The sequence below is a fragment of the Bos grunniens genome, chromosome 16 (genome assembly GCF_055505025.1).
Source record: "Bos grunniens cultivar Pamir isolate PY7600 chromosome 16, Bosgru_T2T1.0, whole genome shotgun sequence".
Taxonomy (NCBI): domain Eukaryota; kingdom Metazoa; phylum Chordata; class Mammalia; order Artiodactyla; family Bovidae; genus Bos; species Bos grunniens.
In genome coordinates this window covers 77897983-77904692 of record NC_141180.1, presented here as the reverse complement: position 1 = coordinate 77904692, position 6710 = coordinate 77897983, and the positions used below count along the sequence as shown (strand labels likewise).

At 43.9% G+C, this 6710-nt stretch overlaps 1 long non-coding RNA gene across 1 annotated transcript; it reads right to left on the bottom strand.

Moving 5' to 3' along the window:
- Positions 1–652: 652 nt before the first annotated feature.
- On the bottom strand, positions 653–3548 carry LOC147357064 (uncharacterized). The gene is made up of 2 exons (XR_015142848.1): positions 3112–3548; positions 653–2515 (listed from the first exon to the last, which is right to left on the bottom strand). It is a non-coding gene; the product is annotated as an uncharacterized LOC147357064 (long non-coding RNA).
- Positions 3549–6710: the final 3162 nt, after the last annotated feature.

The window sequence follows — 6710 nt, the reverse complement described above, 5'->3', positions numbered from 1 at the left end:
TTCCCACTTACATGATTCCTATCTCCAGATGTGCACTCAGAATCTTCTTCAGAGAAGTCTGACCCAATACTGTAGCCATGCTAGGTCCCATTGAAAGTGTTATTCACTCAGTCATGTATGACTCTTTGTGACCCCATTGACTGTAGCCTGTCAGGCTCCTCTGTTCATGGAATTCTCCAGGCAAGAATACTGGAGTTGGTTGCCATTTCCTTCTCCAGGGGATCTTCCCGACTCATTGATTGAACCCAGGTCTTTTGCACTGCAGGCAGATAGTTTGGCATCTGAGCCACCAGGGAAGCCCCTAGGTCCCATTATATGTTCTCAACATACTCTGTTTGATAACTGTCATTATTTGTTTCATGTGTATTTCACCCTTTGCTGGGATGCTTCATGAGGACAGGGAATCTGCTTGTTTTAGTACTTCATGAGGGAGTTAACTGTGTCCAATTAATTGAGGACCTAATAGTCAGGTTCAGAAAAGATGTACTGAGCATCTACTACTTGTCAGGCATGATGCAACTTCAGATGCAGTCTTTTAATTTCATCTCCATGAACTTCATGCTAGAATTTGGGGTTCCAGAGCTGAGGTTACTACATTGAGATGATGAGTATTAGATAAGCTCAATATGTCAAAAAGCACAGGTCACACATAGCAGGTATGCAGTGAATATTTATTTGATGGCAAAGCACATTTGAAAAAAGCAATGCTCTACCAAAGAAGTCAAATTATTCATTTTACAGCTGAGAAAAAGAGACAGCAAGGAAATACTCTGCCTGGAATTTGGACCCAGGACTGGAGATGTGGATTCATTTGGTATACCCACTTAACTCTACCCGCTTGGTAGGAACTCAAAGTGGTAAAGACCTTGGACTGCCCTGGAGGGACAGTAAAGTTGATAAGGAAAGATATAGGCAGGGGAAACAACCTGAAGACTGATGTAACTCTATGATTGGTGCCGAAGCAACACAGACAGACAGGAAACGAAGTTGGAAATTAGAGAAGGGAGAGATTCACATAGCAGGGAGGGATGCCTCCAGGGCTAGAGAGGCAGGGAGGGGCATTCCAGGGGGTTGAGCTAGCAGAAGCAAAGGAAAAGAGGAACTAGTCAGTGTCAGTGGGAACTGTGCAACCAGACTGAGTGTGTTCCTGAGCAGTGGGAGATGAAGCATGGGAGAAGAGTGGAGTGGGTGGCTGGTGGCCCAGGGTCCTGCTTGGTACATGGAGAGGCGACTGGACTTGGCAGTGGGAAGTCAGTTGAGACTTGTGATCCAGGGAATAGCCTGAAGTGAGTGCAGTTTCAGAAAAATCAGTCTGGGAGTGACATGCAAGATGAACCATAGCAAAGAAGAAAAAGCAAGAGGGAGGAGGAAGGATGGGCAGATCACCCTTGCTGAGCACCTAGTAGGCCCTTCAAAACAGCTATCTCATTTAATCTTGTCAACAACATTGAATGGATTGTATTATCATCCATATTTTACAGGTAAAGATGCTGGAGTTGAAAGAGGTGAAGTGATTTTCCCAGGATTACTGAGCCAGATAGGAACATCACAAAGTGTCTCTGACAGCGAGTCCAGTTAGGAGGTCATAACGATGCCGAAAACTCGACTTCTCTGCCCTGGTGCCTAATTGAATCTTGGAGACAGAGTTTTGGGTGAAGTAGAAAAGAATAGCTTCATTGCTTTGCCAGGCTAAGGGGGACATAGTGGGCTCCCGCCATCAAAAAAGCTGTGCTCCAACCTGGGGATGGATTTGGTGAGGAGTTTTATAGCAGTGGTTCTGGAGCAGGATAGTTGATAAGGATCAGGGTGTGTGCAGGGCCTGCATTCTTTTAATCTGGTCTCAGGTTGTCTCTTGAGGAACTTTTGTGGTTCTGAAGGTTATAGAACTATGACCTTCTCTCTGGAATGAAGAATGCTTCATCAAATAGTTCATCTTCCTTCTGTTGGGGGTTTAATTCTACACAGAGATGTGTACCCCTTGAGGCAGAAAGAGGCCTTGCCCCAAGGCTGTGCTATTGTTTCTTGACCTGTTCTTCCCTGTCTTGCCTCTCCTCCCTTTCCTGATTAGCACCTGTTGAATCTGCCCTGTGGAACTCAGGGAAGGTCCTGGAGCCCATTCCTTACGCATAAGAAATGGGGAACACAAAAAAGTTTCTGTGCCTGGGAACCCCACAGGGTCTTGCTTGGTTTCAATAGGGTGGTGGCTTTGGGGATTTTCCTGAGCAAAAATGAGTGTGCTTATCTCTGGGACCTAGCTCTAAAAGCACTGTGGCAGGCATACTCTTAACAAGTCTAGCAGAGAGGTCAGGAGCAGCACAAGGTCAGTCTGGGGAGAAGCGTCCCGCGTGGCTGAATCCAAATGGCAGCTGAACCCAAAGCAAAGTCTCAGGAGACGCAGTTAGAGCCAAGAAGTCAGCCTGGCCTGGGAGTCAGGACACCTGGGTTCTGGTCCTGGAAGCATCCCTTTGGGACGGTGGACTGGTCACTTAATCTGTTTCAGCTTCAGCTTCCTCATCTGTAAAATAAAATTAAAAATCTCAACTTCCTCATCTTCTATGTTTTAGATACAAATGAAATTGTCACTATGGGCATTTTTGTATTACTGAGAAATGCTGGACTGGTGAGAAAGACAGGTGTTGTTGTCAGAGGTCAGGAGGTGATGGGCAGGTTAACCCAAGGCCTGAAGGGGGCATTTCCTCACCCAGGACTCTTGTTGAACTGTTGTCCTGAATTGGGTGTCTGTCATTAACTGTTTCTCCTTGACCAATCAATTTATTGTGTATTTATTAAGCATCACTTTATTTAAAACTCTGTCCTGGAGTCTTGTTCCAATCCTTCTTTTACTTTTCCTCTTCACTGTGCATCAAAAGAGGGAGTCAGATTAATCCATTGCACTGTTAGTACTGAATTAAAAGAACCAGACACGACTGAGCAACACTGGACTGAACTGAACTGAAATCTTGAGACAGATTAAGAGGTCCCTTTCACATTTTCCCCAGTCCCTCTCCCTTCTCCGATGAATTCACCTTCTGTGACACATTTATGTTATAAATGACAGGAATAGCCTATCTGATTGCATTGTAGAAAGAAGAAAAAGGAAAAGATACTCACCAATTTTCATTGTTGGTTAACTTGAAAACGTGATGCATTTTATTGTGTGTGGATGAGGGAACCTAGGCACTGGCCAACACAATGCCTTGCAAATTTACGTTTCACAGAAGAATGCATTGGTGCAGGCCAGGCCAGCCTCTCCCATCTTGCATCTGGGATGGCATGGCTATGCAGAGGCCCCAAGTCAATCTGTCTGTTGCCCATCAAATTCCATCCTCCTCTGGGCACCGAACCTTGCCCCTCGTTATACACACAGCCTTGCAAGATGGGAGCAGTCCACAGTTTGCCTTCTTCAGATCCTGCTGGAAGCAAGGAGACAACGCAGCACCCACCGGCTTCTGACTCAGAAGGGGAGAACGTCCAAACTTTCGCAGCCCCTCCTCATCCCCTCCCCAGTTCACCTCACTTGCTCTCTCACTCGCTTTCCTTTTCAGTCTGGGGAGAGAATGACTAGAATGCTTCCTCCTAGTTCAACAGGTTCTTCTCCTTTCTTCCTGCCTCCCTAGAGCCCTGGTCTTACAGCCCCTCTTCCAAGGCCCAGCCCCAGGTGTCAGGTCCTTCCGTTTGTGGGGAGGCGGGGCACAGGCAGGGCTGGAGCCAAAGGGAAGGGGCTGGTGCTGATACTAAAGGGATGGAGGTGGGTCACATGAATTTGCTCATATACTACTTTACTTCTAGAGGGCTGAGAGTTTTCCACGGTTGCCCTCTCGTGTCCTTGTCCCAGCAGTTATTCCCCTCAACCCTTCTTGCACATATGTTGACTGGGGAAAAAAAAAAAAGGACAACCTAAAAGTCAAGAGCTATGATTTATTCAGGGACCTTATTGACGATGATAGCCTGGGAATCAGCCTCTCGGATAGCTCTAAGGAATCGTTATGAAGAGTTAAAAGAAGGGTCAGGATACATAGGAGTTTTTCAATAAAACATGCAAAAAGAAGAAAATAAAAAGAAACAAAAAACATGTAGTTGAACATCAAAAAACCACTGCTAACCACAAAAAAACAGACATCTCAAGTTAATGATTTTAGTACTTTTCTACAATGCAAAAGTCTGGGCTCTTTGATGTTCATCAAAGGAATACGGCCAGGGCCCTATCCTGTTTTATCTCTGTTCTAAATTCCCCTCTGGTTGCACTTTGGAGTGGCTAAAGTGATGGATGGCTTGATGGTGGGCCTTTGTTTATTGTTTATTATTCCTTTGTTTATTGAAATGGCAGAAAATATGATTTTGTCCAAACACACATTATTTTTAACCCTGTTTTTCTGAACCCAATTCCAATGTGTGTGTGACTGATGGGTATGGATAACCCTGTGGGGCCCTCCCACGTACAAACCCTTTCTATATCCCTGTTCCATTGTTTGTAAGAAAGAGGGCTCATTCAGCCTCCTTGACCTCCCTGAGTTTCAAAGGGCAGAATCGAATAGTTGCTTACCAGGAAAGTAAGTTTTATTCAGTTCAGTTGCTCAGTCATGTCCGATTCTTTGTGACCCCATGGACTGCAGCACGCCAAGTCTCCCTGTCCATAACCAACTCCCGGAGCTTAATGAAACTCATGTTCATCGAGTCAGTGATGCCATCCAACCATCTCATCCTCTGTCATCCCCTTCTCCTCCCACCTTCAATCTTTCCCAGCAACAGGGTCTTTTCCAATGAGTCAGTTCTTCGCATCAGGTGGCCAAAGTATTGGAGTTTCAGCTTCAGCATCAGTCCTTCCAAAGAATATTCAGGACTGATTTCCTTTAGGATGGACTGGTTGGATCTCCTTGCAGTTCAAGGAACTCTTAAGAGTCTTCTTCAATACCACAGTTCAAAAGCATCAATTCTTCAGTGCTCAGCTTTCTTTATAGTCCACTCTCACATCCATACTTGAATACTGGAAAACCAATAGCTTTGATTAGACAGACCTTTGTTGGCAAAGTAGTGTCTCTGCTTTTTAATAAGCTGTCTAGGTTGGTCATAACTTTTCTTCCAAGGAGCAAGCATTTTTAAATTTCATGGCTGCAGTCACCATTTATGGTGATTTTGGAGCCCCCCCAAAATAAAGTCTGTTACTGTTTCTACTGTTTCCCCATCTATTTACCATGAAGTGATAGGACTAGATGCCATGATCTTAAGTTTTCTGAATGTTGAGTTTTAAGCCAGCTTTTTCACTATCCTGTTTCACTTTCATCAAGAGGCTCTTTAGTTCTTCTTCACTTTCTGCCATAAAGGTGGTGTCATCTGAATATCTGAGGTTATTGATATTTCTCCTGGCAATCTTGATTCCAGCTTGTGCTTCAGCCAGCTCAGCATTTCACATGATGTAGTCTGCATATAAGTTAAATAAGCAGGGTGATAATATACAGCATTGATGTACTCCTTTCCCAATTTGGAACCACTCTGTTGTTCCATGTCCAGTTCTAACTGTTACTTCCTGACCTGCATACAGATTTCTCAGGAGGCAGGGAAGGTGGTCTGGTATTCCCATCTCTTTCAGAATTTTCCAGTTTGTTGTGATCCACACAGTCAAAGGCTTTGGAGTAGTCAATAAAGCAGAATAAGATGTTTTTCTGGAACTCTCTTGCTTTTTTGATGATCCAACTGATGTTGGCAATTTGACCTCTGGTTCCTCTGCCTTTTCTAAGTCCAGCTTGAACATCTGGAAGCTTACAGTTCATGTCTTATTGAAGCTGGCTTGGAGAATTTTGAGTATTATTTTGCTAGCGTGTGAGATGAGAGCAATTGTGCGGTAGTTTGAGCATTCTTGAGCATTGCCTTTCTTTGGGATTGGAATGAAAACTGACCTTTTCCAGTCCTGTGGCCATTGCTGAGTTTTCCAAATTTGCTGGCATATTGAGTGCAGCACTTTCACAGCATCATCTTTTAGGATTTGATATAGCTCAACTGGAATTCCATCACCTCCACTAGCTTTGTGTGTAGTGATGCTTCCTAAGGCCCATTTGACTTCATATTCCAGGATGTCTGGCTCTAGGTGAGTGATCACACCATTGTGATTATCTGGGTTGCAAAATCTTTTTTGTATAGTTCTTCTGTGTATTCTTGCCACCTCTTCTTAATATCTTCTGCTTCTGTTAGGTCCATACCATTTCTGTACTTTATTGTGCCCATCTTTGCATGAAAAGTTGCCTTGGTATCTCTAATTTTCTTGAAGAGATCTCTAGTTTTCCCCATTCTATTGTTTTCCTCTATTTCTTTGCACCAATCACTGAGGAAGGCTTTCTTATCTCTCCTTGCTTTTCTTTGGAACTCTGCATTCAGATGGGTATATCTTTCCTTTTCTCCTTTGTCTTTTGCTTCTTTTCTGTTTATAGCTGTTTGTAAGGCCTCCTCAGACAACCATTTTGCCTTTTTGCATTTCTTTTTCTTGGGGAAGGTCTTGATCAATGCCTCTGTAAAATGTCATGAACCTCCATCCATAGTTCTTCAGGTACTCTGTCTATCAGATCTAATCCCTTGAATCTATTTGTCACTTCCACTGTATAGTCATAAGGGATTTGATTTAGGTCATACCTGAATGGTCTAGTGGTTTTCCCTACTTTCTTCAATTTAATTCTGAATTTGGCAAAATGGAGCTCATGATCTGAATCACAGTCAGCTCC